The sequence below is a fragment of the Xiphophorus hellerii genome, chromosome 2, assembly GCF_003331165.1.
Source record: "Xiphophorus hellerii strain 12219 chromosome 2, Xiphophorus_hellerii-4.1, whole genome shotgun sequence".
Classification (NCBI taxonomy): domain Eukaryota; kingdom Metazoa; phylum Chordata; class Actinopteri; order Cyprinodontiformes; family Poeciliidae; genus Xiphophorus; species Xiphophorus hellerii.
The window spans coordinates 26,814,041-26,835,770 of NC_045673.1; the positions used below are offsets into that span (position 1 = coordinate 26,814,041).

At 38.5% G+C, this 21,730-nt stretch overlaps 1 protein-coding gene across 5 annotated transcripts in view; it reads right to left on the reverse strand.

Moving 5' to 3' along the window:
• peak1 (pseudopodium-enriched atypical kinase 1) overlaps positions 1–21,476 on the reverse strand; it is a 96,253-nt gene extending 74,777 nt beyond the window's left edge. For 3 of the 5 annotated variants that reach the window (XM_032544964.1, XM_032544930.1, XM_032544955.1), the window contains exons 1-2: positions 21,242–21,476; positions 1,351–1,452 (exon numbers count right to left, since the gene is read on the reverse strand). The gene's annotated coding sequence lies outside the window, so the exon portion shown is untranslated. Of the gene's footprint in view, positions 1–1,350; positions 1,453–20,720; positions 20,950–20,971; positions 21,167–21,241 lie in introns of those variants that run through there. The other 2 variants (XM_032544945.1, XM_032544938.1) reach the window with 2 other exon arrangements.
• Between the last annotated feature and the right edge of the window lie 254 nt (positions 21,477–21,730).

Sequence of the window (21,730 nt, forward strand, 5' to 3'; positions counted from 1 at the left end):
CATGGAACATGAACACCTTCGAGCTGATAAAAAAGGCCCAGCAAAGACTGAACTTCCTGAGGGTTCTCAGGAGGAACAACATCAAGGAGAAGCTGCTGGTGTCCTTCTACAAGTGCTCCATAGAGAGCATACTGACCTACTGTATCTGCGTATGGTACAACAGCAGCACTACGGCTCAAAGGAAAGCTCTCCAAAGGGTTGTGAATACAGCCCAAAAAATCATTGGCTGCCCTCTCCCCTCACTGGAGGACCTGCACAGCGACCGCTGTCTAAGAAAAGCACAACACATCACAAAAGACACTTCTCACCCCGGACATTCTCTGTTCACACTGCTGCCTTCAGGCAGAAGATACAGAGCAACCAGAACAAGAACCAACCATCTCAGAGACGGTTTCTACCCAATAGCAATAACAAAACTAAATGCAATCAAAAACAACCATTAATCATCATAAATGATGTATGTGAGAATGTGGCTGTTCTTATTATTATTTTCTTTTCTGCCAGTTGTTTGTTGATTCTTGCGTTGTGTGTGAATTGTGAGAGTTATTTTTTGTTTTTGGGCATGTGCACCGACTGATGGCACCCTTTGAATTTCGTTGTCCTTGTGACAATGACAATAAAGATTTATCTCATCTTATCTTATCTTATTTTGATCACTGGCCAACGGATCGGTGCACTAATATTTATGCCTCAAACGTTTTTAATTTCAATCTGAAGACAGTAGTCACTTTTTATTATCTTTTAAAAAACATGTTACAAGTATATTTAAATCTTTTTTTCCTTGTGAAAGAAAACTTATCTAAATTGTTATCAAACTGCAAACATGAGAGAAAAAAACTTTAGCCTATTAAACTCATCAGCTGGCAGCAGGGACAGAAACTGAAACACACTGCTGCCCTCCGGTCTACCTGGGGAAAAAATGACCAAATCGTCGTGTAAACGAGTGAAAATGTTCCTGATTTCACGGCGTGTGCAAGGTATCCTAATGGCTAACCCATCAACAACAGTCTGTCTGGGAAACCTCCACCACAAGTTATGATGTAAGACAACAGTGCTTCTTTATGTGTCTTGTCGTACTGTGTAGACTGATTTATATGTATGACCCAGCATGGCATCCAAAGGAGAAAAAAAAAAAAGCAATCTATAACAAAAGTCCAAGAAAAGCCTGTGGGATTACAGTCATTTTTGATGTACAGCAGAGAAAAAAAACAGGAAGCACTTATGTAAAACTGTCATGCCTGAAGAGATTACACAACAAAAGGATACAGCAGTCCCACTGTGATAATTGTTTACCCAGCGAATGATGACAGCTCGGTAATAAAAGGCAGCAGAAAGTGCAATTCGGCTCACCTGCCAGGCTCTGGCTTCCCGTTTCCTCTAAGGCTGAGCGTATCAGCGCCTTGCTGCTTCAGACAAATTCCTCAGCGCATCTTCCGTCTGCACGCGTTTTTTCTGCAGAAGAACAAGATGGTTAAAAACAAAAGGATTTATCTCATGGAACGAAAACTGGAAGGAAAACTCTCGTTTGAAACAAAAGCAGACATTTTTACATCATATGACCACTGAAGACATTGAAGCAACTTGTTGACGACGTAAATTAGAAAGACAAAAAATGACAACAAAAGTTGTAAGCACACATGCTTACAACTTGAGTTTAGCAGATTAGTAGAGTGTACGGAGCCTTGTGCCAGAAGCCCATTAAAATGCTGTCTACATCGTTTTAAACTGTGTGATTGTGAGTGTGAGTGGGAATAAAAATAGCAACAGGTATTTTGTTCCATATAACACAGTAGGAGTGTAACAGGTAAACCTTCTATGGATGCAAACTCGACTAAAAACCCACCTGTTTAGGATTGTATTTGAAACTTAATCAATTACAAATTTATTGATGGAACCTGACTTAATGTCGTGTTTTGATTGTTGATTCTATGTTGCATTGTGTTTCTGTGTTTGATATGATGTAAAGCACTTTGAAATGCCTTGCTACTGAAATGTGCTATATAAATAAAATTTGATTGATTGATTGATAGAGATGAACCGATTTCCAGCTCGATCGGCCCGACAATTTGAAACTTAAAAATCTGATCTTTCATTCAGCTACCACTGATGCATGGGCATTTTTCATATTGTCATTTTGACACTGTTTTCAACTAATATAATGATAATAATAGGAGATAGCTCTCTCTCAAAGACTAGCCTGGACCTGAAAGACATTTTGAATATCCAGCAACTGAAACCATAAATAAAATCGAGCTATGATGTCTCTGTAAATTAAATTGCTCTTGAAAAAATATTAATCATCAGAATAGTAATTAACTTATCATGCAATTAATTGACTAAGTGCTTATTGCGGCAGGCTTATCAAATCTCAATATCGGTCCAGATTTTCATATCCTATACTGACAGTAAATGGTATTTGGCATAAATAAACTGATCTTATCTCGGGATCTTGTTCACGAATGAGGGAAGAAGGGAGCGGGAGAATGACAGGCGGATTGGCGCAGTGTCTGCCGTCAAGCGGGCGCTGTACCGGTCCGTCGTGGTGAAGAGAGCTGAGCCAAAAAGCGAAGCTCTCAATTTACCGGTCGATCTACGTTCCCACCCTCATCTATGGTCATGAGCTTTGGGTCATGACCGAAAGAACGAGATCGTGGATACAAGCGGCCGAAATGGGTTTTCTCCGTAGGGTGGCTGGGCTCTCCCTTAGAGATAGGGTGAGAAGCTCAGTCATCCGGGAGGGACTCAGAGTAGAGCCGCTGCTCCTTCACATCGAGAGGAGCCAGTTGAGGTGGCTCGGGCATCTGGTCAGGACGCCTCCTGGACGCCTCCCTGGTGAGGTGTTACGGGCACGTCCCACCGGGAGGAGGCCCCGGGGAAGACCCAGGACACGCTGGAGGGACTATGTCTCTCGGCTGACCTGGGAACGCCTTGGGATTCCCCCAGAAGAGCTAGAAGAAGTGGCCGGGAAGAGGGAAGTCTGGGCCTCCCTTCTGAAGCTGCTACCCCCGCGACCCGACCCCGGATAAGCGGAAGAAGATGGATGAATGGATGGAAACTGATAGAATGCTGCCTAGTCCTGCATCTGATGATTACTTCTAGAAGAGGAAGTAGCTAGGGTAAAGGTTATAAATATAACCCACAACTATGATGCTCTCACTCATCGGAAGTGATAAAAATACTGAGGTTTTCACAGTCTAACTTGGACCATAAGCAAATAATAAACAGATATCTTCTCATAGTAAGCAGCAAAAACATCACACGTCTTCTTGACATCGTGTGACAACAAGTCTAGACATAAAATAATTAATGTGATCTCTTTGCGGTCAGCACGTCTCCTGGAGGACCCAACACAACAACGTGTCTTGAAGCAAAACAAAAACGTGGCTCCTTCCTTGATGATGCACGATAACAATCATAACAGCGAAAGACAAAAGAGGCCGGGGTGAATTAATAACGCCAGCAGACACTAACGAGCAATTCCTGACCTATCCTCCAACAACGGGCGTCAAGTCCCACTTCTCATTAAAAGCAGTGAGTCAACAGAAATTAGACAAGAACCACTCCCCTCCCCTTAAATTCATCCCTGCGGGCGTGACATGCTGGTTTCACCCTCTTACCCCGCAGTCTGGCTCAGGCAAGAAAACAAGCTATATAAGGAAATGTTAGTGTTGAGTTCAGCTTGTGGTTCTAAACTATTAGAAGTTAAGCGCCTGGAGGAAGGGAGGCTGTTTATACCGAAAGGTTTTATTATTATTTTGTGCTCTAAGAGGGTACACTTGATAACATGATTTCATATTTAAGCACATATTCCAACCCAAATATTGGTTTCTTGTGCTCACAGTGGGTGAAAGGAGGCAAAATCAAGTTAATATTTGATTTTGTAGGTTTTTTACATCAGCGTTTCTATGAAATAATCCTTGGTTGGTAATAATAATCCTTACATGTCTGAAGCTCAAGCCAAACATTACTTACATAAGCTAGACATTACTTACATAATTTGATACAGATGAAGACAATAGAGTTAAAATGCTCTTAGGTTTAAGTGCAGTAATCGGTCTGAAGTGCCCCTGAGCTTGAAATAAAAAATTTAAAAAAGGATCCAGGTCAAGCCTCCCCTGGGTTTTTGTTTACTCTTGGGTTTTTAGAGCTGACCACTTCCTTCCTCCCGCTCTAATTGGCACAGCACCGCAGTTTCTTCTTCTTTTTCAAACAGATGGGCGGTCAAAACATTTCCATGTGTCTGTGTTTGACACACAGCTACCATGATGCAAACTGTTGTTCCTGCTGGACCTTAGGCTTCACAGACTGCGGTTAGGATGATACGGTGGACATCTTTTATGTATGAAGCTGAGAAAATATCAAATCTGGATCCAACCTGGCAATGTGCCGTAATTGGACGTTACGATTTCATATGCTGTCAAAGCGAGCTTTGGGTACTGTGAATGTGTGGCAAGGCATTTGATGTTAAACTGAAGCAAATACTGAGATCCCCACGAGAAGAAGGAAGAAAAAAAAAAACACATGCCAAGCTCAACACTACCTGGATCAAAGACTTTGCATTACGCTAACCCCTGAAACCACTTGTGATATTACAGGATTTGACTGGGAAACAGAAAAGTTTCAGAGATTCTCGTCATACTAGACAGGCCAAGGCAAAGAAATTGGATTTAAAGGTGTTTAACGCCATGCTGTTTGCTGTTCTCAGGTTCTAAATTCAATTACTCATTTCTTAATACAAAAGTTTCTTTTGACTACTTACATTTCAACAGCAATAACAAAATTTTAATCTGAACCTTCAAAAATGTTCAAATACCAGATGGATGGATTCAACATTTAGTTAATGGATCAGGGATCAAATAGAAATATTTTTCTGTGTGTATTTATATATATTTTTTTCTTTGTTCCATGCTACTCCAAACCTAAATAAAAGCCCAAATCAATTTCCAATTATTATGAGAGTGCAGGAACGCTGTATTCTTTCTCATGAAAATATAGAGATACCTAAATATCTCTTTTATACCTAAATAAAAGCCCAAATCAATTTCCAATGCAATTTCCGATTGTATTCACAATCCCCTTTAATCTAACTCTAGCCTATTTGTCTAGAAAGCCCGGTTCGTTAGGTGAGTTATGAATGCGCAATCAAAGTCTGATGAGGACCAAAAAAGCAAACTCTGCTCCGCCTAAAAACGTAGATCACTGTTTGACTGAAGTGAACTCTGACACGGTTCAAATGCATATGTGAACCACTATCTGCTTTTGGAGATAGTGTACCTCTCCAAAAGCAGGAAGTGAACCAATAGTGCAGGGCATTCTGGATAAATACAACCAAAACAAAAGCACAAGTCTTATTTATTTTTATGCTAGTGGGAAAAATAACTAATGATCTTTTATCAAAGGTAAAAGAGAAATCATACAACTGCTAAAATCTGACACCACTCCATTTTTCTTTAGAAGACGGCTGAGAAAATAGACGGAAGAAGACGGACGTTGTGCTCATGTCTTCTTCAGAGGTTTTCATGTTGTTTCCTTCAGTGTTTTTTTTGTGCACCGCCACCACTGGCGAGGAGGTGTACAGAGTTTTTAACACTAGGTTTGTTTGACACAGTGCAATTTGAAAGTGAACCACACCACCTGAAAATGGAACAAATGTTGCAACTTTGGTCCCCAATAGAACTGCGTCTATCAGGTGTGAAAACACTCTTCATTACCATTTCATCTAAATGATACAGGAAGCCACAGCATGGGCAGCTAGCTGACCCACAGTGGATTTAGGCCAATATTTTGTTCCCAACACATCTGGAAACTGATAAACCAAACCCCGCAGCAATTTGCTGATAATCTGGAAAAGAAATGCATATAATGCCTCCATTCCAAGCCAATGACAGCATAACTAAGTGACTATTTTCCCAAAGATTACATCACAAGTGAAATATCTGGCAAGCAGAATCTGGCAAGTGATTGAATTGCTGCAATCATTTTGAAAGAAAGAACATAAAATGTCCAATAAATTGGAGTGAGGTCAAGTAGCACATTAACAATGTCATAACAATGTATCTGAAACCAGAGTGGACAAAGTATCGGATTTAATCATAGAGGCAAGGTTTTGCATCACTTTCACATGACATCAGGCACTATATTTAAAACTGGTAAACAAAAGGGAAGTGCGACATGCTAAAACCTCTTTAAAGCCACAGGCGTTGCAACGTATTGCTTCCCCCCAGTGGTATTTATACATTTTCTCAATCCATACTTCGCGACCGCCTCCACAACTTTCTTTCAGTCGTCTCAGTAGGCGCACAGTTGAAACCTCGGGGTGGGCAGCTGGCTCTACATCTGACGCATTTGAGGACAAAAGGGAAACTCCAGATTGTCGTGGTGAGGGCAGCCACCCGTGGCACCGCTCACTGGGGTTCTGGTTGTTTATGGTCGGCACTAATTGCAGGTCAGCAAACTCGCTGAGCTCCAGTAACTCCAGCCGGTACAAAAGTAACCGAGGACTGCGGCACTTTTTTTAAGTAAACAGAGAAACTGTGTCGGGATGAAAACCAACAAGACGTCTCTTTGAAATCTGTGCTGTAAAGGAATGCTCAGCACAAACATAGCAGCCCACATAAGCACTTAAAAAGTTTTAACTTGCATAAATACCCTTACAAGAAACTGAAATTAACATTTTATCCAGTTCCAACCACATCCTTATTTTTTTTCCTCTTCACAAATATGGCATTTGTGTTGGTGTATCATAGAAAAAACAATAAAGAAAAAACATTGTCTCTTCCTTTTGCTTTGTGTTGCCTTGAATCATGTCCAGGGTTTTTTTTTTCAATGTAAAGCAAAGTATATGGTCTAATTATTGATCAAAAGCTACAGTTAAAGTGAGTCTGTGTTGGTCCTACCATCTCAGTATCTAAGTAACAAACCTACTTAATCAATGCTGTCTTTTGAAGAACGCTGCTCTCATCGAGATGTATAACCTCTTTTCCGAGTCAAATTCTTGCTGATGCAATAACAGTAAATTAACATGTGCTGCTCAACTGGCTGAGATGTTCTTGCCAGTAACTGCGATGTGTGCAAAGTGAAAACTTTGTTAAATAGTAAGGGTTTGTGAATGTCGGAGGGGTATAGATTGGGGACGCACAGTTTGAGCTTTTCCTAGTGACTAGTGATTTCCATTTTTCTTTGGTCCTCTTCGGTCCAACTTGTGATGATTATGTGGTATTTGTGCCAGCCCTATTAGGTCCACTTTAATCAAACGCTTGTTTGTTTGCCTAGAAAGTTCGTTTTGTTTGGGTAGATATGAACACGCAAACTCTGATGCAGAGCAAAAAACAAACTCAGGCCTGCCTAACAACCTAGATGTCGTCACAGGCAGGTAAACTCTGGCACAGTTCGAATGCATGAAAGCGGTGGTCGCTCCAAAAGTAGGAAGCAAACTAAAGCGCAGGGCATTCTGGGTAATTATAAATGCAAGAGTCTAGCACTAGCGGGGAAAATGGCTTATAGTCTTTTACCAAAGACAAAAGAGAAACCCTACACCTGCTAAAATCTGACCCTTCTGCATTGTTGTTTAACTTTTGTTAAGGAAATTGCGTTCATGTCTTCTTTGGAGGTTTTGGTGTAATTTCCTTCAGTAGTTCTTGGTGCAGCGTCACCACAGTCAACGGGGGAAACAGGTTGTTCAAAGGGTTTGGATTATTTGACACAGTACAGTGTGAAAGTGAACCGCACCAGCAAAAAGTGGAACAAATTTTGGTCCCCAATTGAACCGAGTCTACTGGACGTGTGAAAACACCATTGACAATTGATATTTTTTTTGTTCTAAGGATTATAGGAAAAACCTGTTCTTTGCAGTTATAGATACACCAGAAAATGACATCAAAAACTTTACTTGGTTGATGCATTTATAAATGGAAAATAGAAGTAGTGCTGGATACAAGAAAGTAAAATGAGGTTTGTCTGCATTTGTCCAACCGTTCTTTAATCGGAGCCATGGCTGACTGACTGCTGAATATATAGATTACCATTTTTGCAGTGACTTTATATCCCCATTGTGAAATTGTGAAGTGGAGCAGTTTATATCACACATGAAGAAAACCACTAAAACATTTAGAATAAACAAGCAGAGTGTTATTGTTCTTTATTATTACAAATTGTATTTTTACTTAAATGCACAAATGCTAAAGTTTCCTGTGATGTCTACAGAACCTTTCACCATCACGAGTCAATGCAGGTGCTGTACTGGAACACCGGCCCAGAGACACATATGCTGGCACAAGGCAGAAATATGCATGCCAACATAAATATGTGCATGAATTAGTTCTGTATTTATTTAAATTGTATTTACTCATCAGCAAAAATAGCTCAAGCTGATCTCCTCCTCAATGCAAGAGCGAAAAAAGATAAAAAAACAGGAACATCAGATTTTAACTTTGATCTCAGCCCAGTTGTGAATTCACAAAGAAGATGAACTGAATAGCAGAACTTGTTTACCAGCAGTAAGCTTGCTGGCTAGTTTGAGTGCTGCCCCTGTTGCTGTCACTCAACAGTTCTGTGAATCAGAGACCCCGTCACATTCCTCCGGCTCCTCGTTCCTCTTTCCTTCATGGCCCAAACCTCGTGGCTGGATGCCAGTGTCTGGCCAGCTCAGCCACTGGTTATCACAGTCATACACAAAGCAAACAGAAAATCCACAAACCAGTTTTTCTCATCCAAATAAGGATGGGCATGTGTTCACTCCTTTCTCACCATTCTCAGACAGATACGTCACACTCCCATTGCAGAACTGATGCAGCTTTGGTATGAGCCCGAATGCCGGTGCCAGGGTCTGGGTTTGTTTTCGTACCAGTACTGTTTTCGTTCGATCAAGACACAAAAAAAGGTACCACCAAAACAAGCAGATGGATGGGGGGAGTCATGGAGCTAAGACAAGCTCTGATCTGTGTGTGTGTGTAGAATGACATGAGAGTAAAAGGATGGACTATGAGTTAGGTAATTGGAGATGCGCTCTCGCTCAGCTGGCTGGCTTGAAAATGGAGTGAGTGTGCAGGTTTAATTCGAATGCCACTGGCAGGATTTATTTCTGGAAAATGGACTTGCTGTGTCAGAAGAGGTCAGGCTCTGGTTTTTATTTACAAGTGTTGAGGTGGCGAACGCCGCGAGGCGTTTTCCCCGCGAATATTGCGTAATGTCCATACCACCTTAAACTGCTGAGCGTCAAACCAACACAATAATGGATAGGAGAGGTTGTCGTCATAGGAAGACATAAAAACCGGAATCTCTGTGAATTCAACTTTGGGATGGAATATTATAAGTCATGATGAGCTGGTTGAAAGATTATAAAACATGAAGGTTTATTGTGTTTGCAATATTAGAGAACGCAATCATAGGTTTACCACACCCTCCAATCCATTGTGGTAGTAACTTAGCAGACTCATCCATCTCTGAAGGTTTTAGCCTCAGACACATTTCTTTTAATTTAGTGAAGCAAAACAATACACTCAAATGGATATATTCAGAAATGTTGGTATGCAAGTTAAAGTAACAATGTTGTTGAAATGTACCAATCACTAGGCCAGAGAACGGAATCAGCCAAATTGTCTTCAAGCGGCTTTATTCTGGGTTCAACAGGTTAAATGTTTAAAAGAGTAAAATAAAATAAAAAATTATACTTTAAGCACTGCCACCATTTTCAGTCAATAAATTCATTGACCCATTTCAAACCTTCTGATGTCCTTTTTTGAGTTTAATAATAATCCTATTAGGGTTAGACATCTTTGTGCATTTAAAAAAAAGGCTTTCAAAGACTCAGGTTTTTTTTACAGGTCTGGCAATTGAACATTATCTTTGAATGCAAAAAAAAAAAGAAGTAAAAAATAAATCAATAAATCATGGGCTACTTTGAATTTAAAAAAACATAAAGACTTTAGACAAAGGCAGGAAAGAAAAATTTCAGCCACCTTAGTTTAATAACATTGTTCTCAATTTCACAGGGTTCAACAGTCGGAGCAAATTGGGCAGAGCTGCTGCCAATGAGGCTGACCGCTGCCAACCTTGTCTCAGATTAAAATGCGAATTTACCCATTGGAATAGTAACTGTCCTCTCATAACAAGCTAGTTGGGATCGGATGCATATAGCTGTAGCTAAACACCTTAACGGATATTTAATTTTATATGAGGTAAGCCTGTTAACATAAAAACTGCTTTAATTGTCTTAGACACCAAAAACTACACGTGTCCTGACTGGATCCCAAAATCAGGTTCCCAATCAAGACGCTTTTCAATGCGATGGGTATCTGGAGTTTATAAGAGAGCACCTGAAACACTAGTCATTAAATGTTAAGTTTATGAAGAGAGAGACCATGTTCTTCTTTAAGTTTTGTCTAGACAAGAACCTGCACTAAAATGTGTTACAGACAAGATATTATTGAGTCATATCAAAACAGAGTAAAATTGGTGACATTAGTTTTGCTAGTCATTACACGACATCAACTGTGCCAAAATGCTGAAGTGTTGAAGATTTTAGGAATATACACTGTATTGATTTTGGCCAACAATTGTACTGACTACTGGCTGTCCTTAAAGGACTTGGATTGGTATTGATGACAAAAATATCCTGGTTGAGTTCCAAAATTGTTTGCAAATACCATTTAAAAACCAAATTTCTCCTTTTCTTCAAAAATTTGAATTTCTGATAGTATTTCAATTTAATAACCAACTCTAGAATAAAAATGTATTTTATGTTAACAGTCTGTACAGTCAGATTAATAGAACTGCAGTCGCTCATAAATACACACTGCTTCTGAAGACTAGCTTGTGTGCAATGTTATCCAAGTTCCCAAGAGGGATTCAACAATAAAAGATAAAGAATAAATCTATCTTTACAGTTGCTTACATTTTGAGAACAATATTTGCATTGATTTGTGAAATAACTAAAGATTTTCAACAATTATGTCCATCAAGTCTCAGATTGAATCACTAGCAACACAGAACTGTACCACTTTGCCTGCGGGCACTGGGCAGCCAATGAAACTGGAAACCCAATTCATCTGCAGATTTCAATCTCTCTAAAGATTGTTAACTCTCTTTTTGGAGCCTATCGTCCTCTGCAGCCCTAGGAAATAAACTGTGCAAGCTCTGAGACCAGCTACGATTGCAAAACTCTGAATAGCAACATTGCTTTCCTTTTTACATTGCACAAGGATAGAAAAGCTGATTCTAGCTCCTACCATTTCCTTTTATCTGCTAATAAAGCTTGTCACTGGTCTTTTACAAAACATTTGTCCTGACCTAATAATCTGACAATATCCTGGTCTTACTCCTCTACTATTTGTAGGATACTTAGGAAAAATACAAAATACCAAGACTGGAAGGCAAAGTTGAAGCACAAGGAATCTTCAAAAGTAACCTCTGTTTTTTAAAGTCTATTTAAAGAAAAGTGGGTATATAGAAGACATTCCTGCCAAGGTCCTCATATTTATTGCTGATATAGAAAGGTCCTGTAGGTTTTTCCATAACCAAAAGCAAAAGCTAATCCCCACTGACACGGTTCACATCAATCAACAATTAAGTAGACATTAGTGAGGCATAATAGAGCCTTTTACAAGCAGAGAAACAGGTGAGAGGTCTGGAAGACGTCAACAATAAAACGGGCTTACATCACTGCTGGCTCCTGTTTCAAGATTGCTTTTTGAACTCTACAGGACAAAACATGGTGGCAGGGAGAGTTTATCTCATGTTGAGTACTGCAATGCATTTAAAACCAATCATTAAACTACTGGGTGCAGCAGCTTCAGATTATAACCTACCACTGTGATTTAAACAGTAGCTTATTTTTTAAAGATATTGAAGCAGGAAACACACAACTGAGAGAAAAGACAAAACTGGCACTGGGTTGAAATGCAGGAAGTAGTTAGACGTCATATCACATCAAGAGGTGTTTGAATGACAGAGAACAACAATATTAGGTTCAGTCTCATCCAAAAGGCTTTCTGGGTAACTTTGCTTGTAGCATTCACCATTTCACATCTGAACAGTTTTGCCTTCTATGTTTAAAAATAGAAAAGCATATGTGAAATCTTTAAGTATTCTCATTAAAAAAATCATTTATAGAGATGCAACCTTTTCTCTTTTTGTGTAAAGCTTTGGCCTGTCGATAATGAATTTAGATTATATTTTCTCTATATGGATTATGTTATTGTTATGAACAGCAGCATTTTTTGGTTTCTTATCATTATTTATAATAGGATCAAAAGCATTTGCACACAGTGTGTTGTAATTTGTTAAGCCGTCCAGTTATCTGCTTAAAGTCTTGCTCTCTCTCACCCTTTTGCAGTCTGAATGACTGGGTAAATATTTGGATGTGTGTAAAGAAAACAGTTTCCTTTCAAATGTATATTTCTAATCTTCCTCTGACTTCCTTTTTAGAAACCTCTAGGCTAACGGTGTTTTCTTTCTGCTGTTACCACATTCTGTTAGATCTTATGATTGATTCACCAACCAACATACTGGATTTTCAGGTTTATTACCAAATATTCACATACCAAGGCACATCTAGCTCAAAATTATTTGATCGATATGTCATTGATGCATCTCTAATTATGTTCACTGTTAGCTAACTTCTGACCGTCCTTGAGGCGCTGCACCAACAAAGTCAACCAATTACAAACTCACTTTAACATTTACTGAGCAATCAGAGCATCACCAGCTCAGTTATTAATTCAAACATGCTGAAGCGTTACACTTGACACTGAACAACTAATGTAAATGCATGTAATTTAAACAAACATTTGGTTAATGTCTAGTTTGAGCAATGTTCTATGACAATGGCTAAAGGAAATAACAGGCCAAATGTTTCCACCGAGATAATGTTGAGTTTACTTAATTTATGGTTCCTAAGATTTTTAAGGTACCAGAGCTGAACACGACGGCCACAAGCCTATTACATTGACATTTTCAAGGTCAGGCCCTAGTTAACGGCTTATCAGCAACGCCAGAGCCCTTAATTTTCCAAATAATCACTGTTTACACAGTCAACAATCCCTATAAAGGTCAACCACACCTATTGTAGACATGAATAAATTGGCAAGGGGGAATATACAGCAATCAGAAACACCATTAAAGGAATAAATTGATGGAAATGAGATGCTGATCAATAACAACTGATGTCTGGTTGGTCAAAAACAAAGTGTTTGGCTTGTTCAAAATAAGTAATAGCATTCATATAACTGTCCGGCCTCCACCAGAACAACAACTCACCACAGAAGTTCTTTTCACAAAACAGCTCTTGCTCAATGCTGGTAAAAAAGGCGGCCTTTTTTGCTCCCAGGTTCTTCCCTTCAGAGGTGCATCAGCTCACCAACAAATGTAAAGGGAATGAAGGTGCTGCATTGTTCACCTACCACTTCACACCTACTTCCCAAATTGACTCCAACTTATCAAAGCCAGGTGAACTTTCACCCTAATTCTGTTGATAAAATGTGGCATTAATGCACACGGAAAGCTCTTGGCGTGAAAGTGTTGCGTTTATCTGATGAATATGAACCCGAACGGTCATGTCAGGTCATGTGCGTACATGTAAAAAGTCAATCTGATTCCCTAAAAACAAAACATTTCACTTAAGTCTCGACACGTACCTTCCCGTATGAATTAAGGACAGACCGATATTCCTAAACAACAACAAAAAATAGCTCTGCCTTGATGCTCTCCCTTGATTGCAAGAAGAACTGAGTTCATTTAAAAGATGGCCTCCAGCCCAAACTGTACTTTATCAAGCATGCTGACCTTCAAAAGCACCTAAAGTTGTTTGAGGGCTGTTTTTGTTGCAGAGCAACAAATATACCAAATCCCTGGTGTAAACAGAGCGTGACGTTACAGTCAGCCTCTGGCCTTTGGAAAAACTGAGCTTGTAGAGTCGAAATCTCTCAGTCAGTCATGTAAATATGTAAAACCTGGTTTGGATTCCAACAAGTTTTTATTTTTTTTTATTTTCTTTAAACAGTTTTTCATGTTTTGCTTAAAAGTTCTCAACTCCTTTAAAATGCCTCATATCATACCTTGATGAGTCATTTTAAAGTTTTATCTACCTCTCACGTGTATGATTCAACGTGAAAACAAATAGTTTGGGAGAAAATGTAAAAATTAAACGAGCTGCAACAACCAAATTGTACAGGGTTGGATCCCTTTAAACTAATACTTTGTTGAAACGCTTTTTAGTTCAATTCCAGCATTTAGTCTGTCAACACCCCAAAACAGATGGATTTGACTAGGCTGTTCCAAAACTTTAATTTTTCTGGTATTAAATAATTAATGTGGCTGTATCCTTTAAATCACTGTTGAATTAGCGTTTATGATTTTATCCACCTACAAAACATTTTATTCCGTCTGAAGAAAAGTAACCCCATATCATGGTGCTACCACCAATCTGTTCTTTGGGTGAAGTGCTTTTATATTTTAAAACTTCAACACATATTAAGATTACTTTAATCCCACAAGAGATTTCTGATGTAATCTTAATCTGACTTTAGGTGCTGCGCTGTAAAAAATGAGCCTGTGATCAAGCAGATTTCAACCATAATACATTAAGTAAAATATAATTAATGTAATTACTTTTTTAACTTTGTGGCAGTTGTTCATTTAAATCTTAATTAAAACTGTCTAATCCAGTTTTAGGGTCAAGACCGATATTCCTAAACAACAAAATCTACTGGTTCTAGTGAAATAAAACAAAATAATTTTGCTTTATTTCACTTGAATTTATGTTGATACATTTATCCAATTTTTAAGTGAAAAGCTCTTCCTGTGAAAATGCTCCTTTGTTGCAGTTGGAGGACATCAAGTCCCATAACATTAAATTAAATGAATTTTTATGATTAATTTATATAAAGCATTGTACTTTTTTCCCCAACTTAATTTCACGTTTAAGTTATGATTAACCAATTTAGATTTTCTATTTGAATATACTTAAATTAAATTCCTAAATGTAACTTGTATAAATTACGTAAATTTAGCTCAACTCCAAACACAGTGATTTGGTTGTAATGTGTTGTCTTAATTTTATTGAGTAGATTTGGGGTATTCTTTTTTGCAGTGTTGGTTACATTTAATACATTAGGTTAAACAAAGAGTATATAAAAGAAATCTAACTTTTTAACTTAGTTTGTCTTTAAATACACTCATGTTAATGGAATATACAACAAAAATAACTATGATCACTGAGATCAAGAGAAATTATGCAATATCTTCCAAACGTTGATATTAAAAATAACTAAATGTGGCTCCCAGTATTGCAGTAATGAATTATAGAAATGTCAAGAATAAACATGGAATTGATTTAAAGAAAAAAACATCACTGCAGCCAACATGTTTAGTCTGCATGGTAATGTGAACGTCACATTGAGGCTTTGGTATCTGACATTTTACAGAAAATTTGTTTGGGATGCAGCTGTGAGAGAGGGATCACTTTTCTACTGAAGAGTGTGCAGTGCAGCTCATGCTCTGCAATCTAATATCAGCCACTGCTTTTTTATACTTCTTGCATTAAAGCAGAATGACGTCAGATGAAAAAGATAAACAGACTGCTATTACTGACGTAATGTAAGCAGATAATGGCCCAACAAATAACTGATACACAGAATTATTTGATCTTTTTCATGCATTTTGCAAATCACAGCCCAATGATTGTTGCTTTGAAACACTGGGTGGTGAGAAAATTATTCACTCAGAAAAAAAGACGGTAAAATCTACACATCTAGGACAACAAACTGTTTGCAGGAATATGAAACTCATGCAGTGAATGCATCTTGAGGGTTTTCTAAATGATAGATATCTAGATATGATAAATGCTAGAAAAATGAATTATTTAAAGATACTAATTTGCATCAAAATCGATAATATATAAACTCATTAACATTTGCCTAACTTGTTGCATTTCTTCCAGTCAATCTTCAACAAGGAAAGAAATGCTGAAGGATGCCACATGCTAGCTGCGCTAATGCTACATGCTAACATAATATCTGAGAACAACTTAAAAGGGTCAGGAAGGCTCCTGTATCTGCAACAGTGATAAATGTTTTTTTTTTTTCCTGTTTTGCACAACCATCCCACCACTTTCAGATTCTCACAATAGGCAAATAAATAAATAAAAAACTTTGTTTGCATAAGATATTTTGTCCAAAGGAGTGATTTATTTTAGTGACCATGTTTCGACAAGGAAAGGTGACAAACTAAAGTGCTTTGGGGTTATTCTTTTGCTAGTAAAAACTATTTCAATAAACAAAACTAACTAAAGGAAACTCTAACTGAGTTTCACACCATATGGGAAAACCTCTGCAGCCGGTCATACATCAAATTAATCCACTATCACACAAAAAGACCCTGAGCTTCATGCTGAGATGCAATTAAACAGACTCTGAAACTGAAATGAATTAATAAAATAAACAATAACAACTGAGAGAATTCGGTACTTTCATGCCACTTTAGATAAATAATGCAGTTTGTACATGCTTTGCAGCTCGTTAGCTCAAGATACAGTAATTAAGAGAATTAGAAAAGAATGTTTTGTAAATTTTTAGCAAAGCAGTCAGAGAAGAGGTCTCTTGTTTGAAATGTTATTCATAAGTGACTAGTTCAAGCTGATTAGTGTGCTCTTAACCAAAATAAATTACAAAAAATGTCGAATCAGTCCATTCAAATTAGACTCTTGGGTGCACCATTTAGTTGTCACATCATCAGTGTTTTGTCAAGTAATTAAAAATTAAAAGAGTTGGAATATGTGTTTTGCTGAAAACTGGCAAAAATGTTCTCTTATATAAAAAGCATTGTTGAGCTAACTGGTTGATGATTTTCTTTTTACGTCTTGAAGGACCGAATGTTGAACATTTCTATGTTCTTCTACTCCATCTCAACATCAACATCAGTGCCACAAGAAAACCTAAACCTTAAGTGATAGGCTTTGGAGTGCCCAACTGAATGCATGGTTTCTGCAGGTTTTAGCAACTGAAATTTAAGACTTTTTAAGACCTTTGCTTTTTTTTCTAGTCCAAAAAAAAAACAAAACACTTTTTTAAACATTTTTCGTACATTCCTCATAGAAATGCACAAACTTCGTCCAGCCAGCTGGCAATACATTTGCACTTAAGCTAACTAGCTTCTTTTGCATTTGTCAAGGTTAACTAACATAGCTAGCTTGGCAAGGGTATGTTAGCAATGAGTCACAAAGATGTCTGCATGTGGCTCAAACATTTGCCTGATAGAAAAGTCTGGCGAGAAAAAGATTACATACAATATACGATTAAGTAGTCATGCCAAAACTAAATTTAAGACCTGAGTTTAATATATTTAAGGCCAAAATACCTTTTGCTATTCTTTTAAGATATTTTAAGGCCTTAATTTCCATGAATTTAAGACTTTCTCAGGCTTTTCTAGGATCCACGGACAACCTGGAAAGGTGAATTACAAATTCAGGAAATACAAAATGTCCTGAAATGTTCTGTTTCAACAGACAATCTCTTCCTGTCAAATTTCATGGTAAAAAATAAAAAACAAAGCAATGCACCTAGAAAAAAAAGAGGCCATAACTGTTCTGTTTACAACAAACACCCAGATAACCACAAAACACAATCTTCCTGTTGCTCACCACAAGAATGAAAGGTATGTTCCCCACTCAGAGATGTAGGAAACTCTCCAACAAATATTTGGCCCACAAGGCTCCCGGGACGAGCATTCAGAGGACAATTACCATGAGGCAAACCCGGATTTGCTGCAAACCCCACTAAAGCCTTTTTCCGAGCGCAGGTGAAGCAGTATTGCTAACAGAGACCTAACAGCTACTGTCTCCGTCCACTTGACAGTAAGTAAAAACAAGAACTGAACACTACGGGCCAACACGAACAAACAAAAGGAGAGCTCGTTTATCATGAGCACACAGGGTGCTTTGAATGAGCCGTGGCTCGGGGCGCTGATGTACTTAAACTTTCAGTGACCTGTACTTGTGACACTTAGTACTAATGAATGTTTTACTTGAGCCAGAATACTTTAAAAAAAAAAAAAAAAAAAACAAGCAACAGAAGCTGCAACTTCATGGTTATCGGAGAGAAAGACAGGCTCCATCAAAAGGTTTGCGATTTCATTTGAATGTTAATTTTTGCAGCTTCAAATTTGCTAAAGTTTCTTACATTAATTTGAAAAGCATTCACCCTCCATCTTCTTTTTTTAGGTAAACGTAGAATAATGAAATGGTATAGCCTGCTTTATTACCTTGGTCTTGGTTTCTATTTAGAAGGGATCTGCAAATGTACAGTTCATAAATTTGAAATTTCATTTAATTGACTGATTAGTGATTGGCAGATCCAGACTAAAAAAAAAATAATTTTTCTTTTTTATATGGCACCATTTTCAGCATATGAATGCAGAAACTACCAGGATGTACCTTGATGCATTTTTTGAGCTTATTCAAAATCATATTTAAAGCCATATGAACAGGCTCTCTGTAGTTGCCCAGAGCAAATCAGTGCTTCATCAACATGATTTCTTGCCATTATTGCACACTGCATAGGTCACACTGAAGTGTATAAAAACACAGTGGACACTTGGACTTCAGTCAGGGGTAGTTTCTCTTTTTTCATTAGATGTGTTCCTATCAGCCTGTGATGGACGCCCAGGTTGATAGGGCATCCATCACACACTATCAGTGGCAGACTATTTAAAACTGCGAGCATCGTTTCTTTTAAATGATGAGTTCTCCACCTTGTTCTTGCTGTTGTAGGATTAATGATGTCTGAAACTTCTTGGAAAACAAATATTGCTGAAGAACACCTTGCTTCCATTTTTTGAGCCTTTTTTTTTTTTTTTTAGAACTGATCTGGAGTTTAACTACATTTCTTCATTTTCCTCTGCTTCAATCGTCACAAAGCTAAAGGGTGATGATTTCCCACACAAAGTGAAACTGGATTATTTCCATGATTGGTGAATTATTACATCAGTTAAAGACAGAGGAGAAATGAGGAAGAATGTGGTGAAAACTCTGTATGTTAGCTCCTTCCACTATTCAAACAAAAAGTCCACAGAGAAAAATCCTTGCCACGCATTGAGGGTATGACTTCAGGTTTAAAGAATAACAGGAAACTTGGTTTTGCATGACAAGACAGTCTTTCCATCCCTGAACATTTTCTCATCCCACGATGCCCGCTTACCACATGTACTGGTAAGCTGTGGGATTTCAACAACTAAAAAGCACTGAAAATCCCTGATCAATATTGAATTGAATTATATGTTTAACTCGATTCTCCATCTATTCGTCGTCCATTCATCATGGATTTGACGAAGCAGCAAAACATGCCAGTAGTCAACGTCAAGACATGCTTGCAATATTTTACAAGGTGAATATATGATTATATTGTCCCATTCGAGATGTTAAAGTTGATAGTTCCCAAAATTTCAATTTGTGTTTGCTCTGTGAGAGACATTTTGGCTTGCAGGTTAGAAAATTGCTATGGAAGTCACAGTCAAGCATCATGGGTTATTAGTAGTTAGGCACGTGACGAAATAAATGTTTTGTGTCAAGGCTATTGTGTGCAAATTCATGATGGTTATCGGTATCATCTTTGTTTTATCAGAATACATTTCAAAATACACAAAGTGGTAGTAGTAGTATCCGTTCAGTTCAGTTCCTTTATAGGGAGGAGGAAATCTGTTTTGCAGCCAGGCATTTTCAAACATACAGAACAACATAAAAGTGGATTGACAATGTTAAAAAACAGACGAAGCATACAAACACAAATTCAGAAATATATAAAAAGGGAATTATAACTCACAGATTTAGGGACCTGATTGCTGTGGGTACAAAAAAGTTTTTCTATCTGCTGCTTTTAATCGGAGAAGCCTAACTACTATTATTATAAAGGTTTGAAGGACGTCCCGCCCTTAGCAGGTAATGAAATGGGAATACCAATCCTGTCTACTTCTGAAAATCAGCCATTGCCATGATGATAATTATGCGTTATTGAAAGATTGGAGGATTAATACCTGAACACCAATTACAAAGTCTTAAAAAATGCAAACATTTTAAAAAGACTTAAATAAATAAGCACTGCTTAGCCTGGTGAGGGCACAAGTAAAGTCTGGTGGCCCGCCAGGCTTATAATATACTGGGGGAAACCCTGCGATATATCAAATCGCCATTGCAGTATCAGTGTAGGCAATGTTGCAATTGGAAAGGAGTGTTTTTATATACAAAGTGTCCGATAATTACATAATACATAGCCATGACATTTCCTTTCAGCTGGACATATTCTTAAACCCCTCAACCTCCTTCACATTATGTTTTTCTTTAGTGGCTAAGATGTTGCAGTTAAAACGACATGTAGCAGGAAAATTGAGGTAAAGTAGTTGCAGTTAAATATTTTCCTGATTTCATGCAGCCTAAAATATAACCATTAAAACCACTATCATTTCATCCCAAATACTAATAACGTGGCTTGTCCTTAAAGGAAATATTTTTAAAAATATAAATAAGCAGGATTACCCAATATTAGAATCGGCAGGTTTAGACTCCAAAGGTAATTGGTGTCAGCCAGATCAGCGCAACTTCAACATTATTGCTGCTGGTTGTATTTATTAATGAAGCCGAGCTCAGATCAATTAAAGAAGTAGCATAAAATCTGACAACAACAAATAAACACGGGATGAAAATAATTAAAGTATGATAACATTAAACCAATACTGACCTGGCAGGTGTCGGTTCTGATGGCTCCCTGTCTGTAACTCCAGTAAAACAGCATGGAGAGCCTGCTGACATGCTGCAGCTCTGAAACGCAACCGTGTACCACTCCCCGTTACAGACCCCAGCTTGGGCAAAACTAACTCAAGCGTTGCCCAGCCCATTTAGTAAACAGAGAGCAGTCAAGAGTTTGGTGTTAGCTCTTTACCTAACCTGGTGTTCTCGAACCGAGCCCCTCAGTATTCAAGCCTTACTTACTGAAACTCCTGACAGCAGCAGCAGCAGCAGCAGCTAACGTCGCAGTCGGGTAAAAACTGGACTGGCTGAAAACTTCTCGCATCCCTGAGTGTCGGAAACCCCGAGCAGCTAACGTTTGAAACGCAGAGCCACTCGGAAACACACGGCTCACCCTCAGCTGTGCGAACTGGAACTTGCATCCGTAAGAAAAAAAAAAAAACTGGCCAGACTTTGTGACTGAGACACTTTCAATGAGAGAGAAAAGGAAAGCCCGGGCGAACTTTTCCTTACCTCGCCTCGCGCCTCCGCGTCGCCACCGCTCCCACTACTTGGTCATAATAAATCCGGGTCCTGACGAGCCTTTCTCTCGACTGGAGTGACGTCCCCGCAGAAAAACACCCCCAAAAAACCCGGGAGTGAGCGGCTGAACTCCAACTGGAGTCCGTGGTTTCGCCCTGCGTGGCTCCTGCAACAGCCGCAGCGGTTTCTTTTTTTTTTTTTCTTCTTCCACCGAGGTGATGCGGGAGCGCGCGCAGCGGAGAGATTGGGCCAGCCAGAAGGAGGCGTGCACGCGCAGTTTCAAAGTGTGAGACGAGCCTCACATTGTGCATAGCATGAGCATTACTTCTGATTTCACTGTTATTTTGAACAAACTTTATGCCTGTTAACCTGCAGCTAGCAGAGCTGACAGGACATATACAGCTGATTTCACCCTTCCCTTGAAAATTACATAACATTGGTGATACACTTAGAAGCTATCATCATTTGTTTTGTACATTT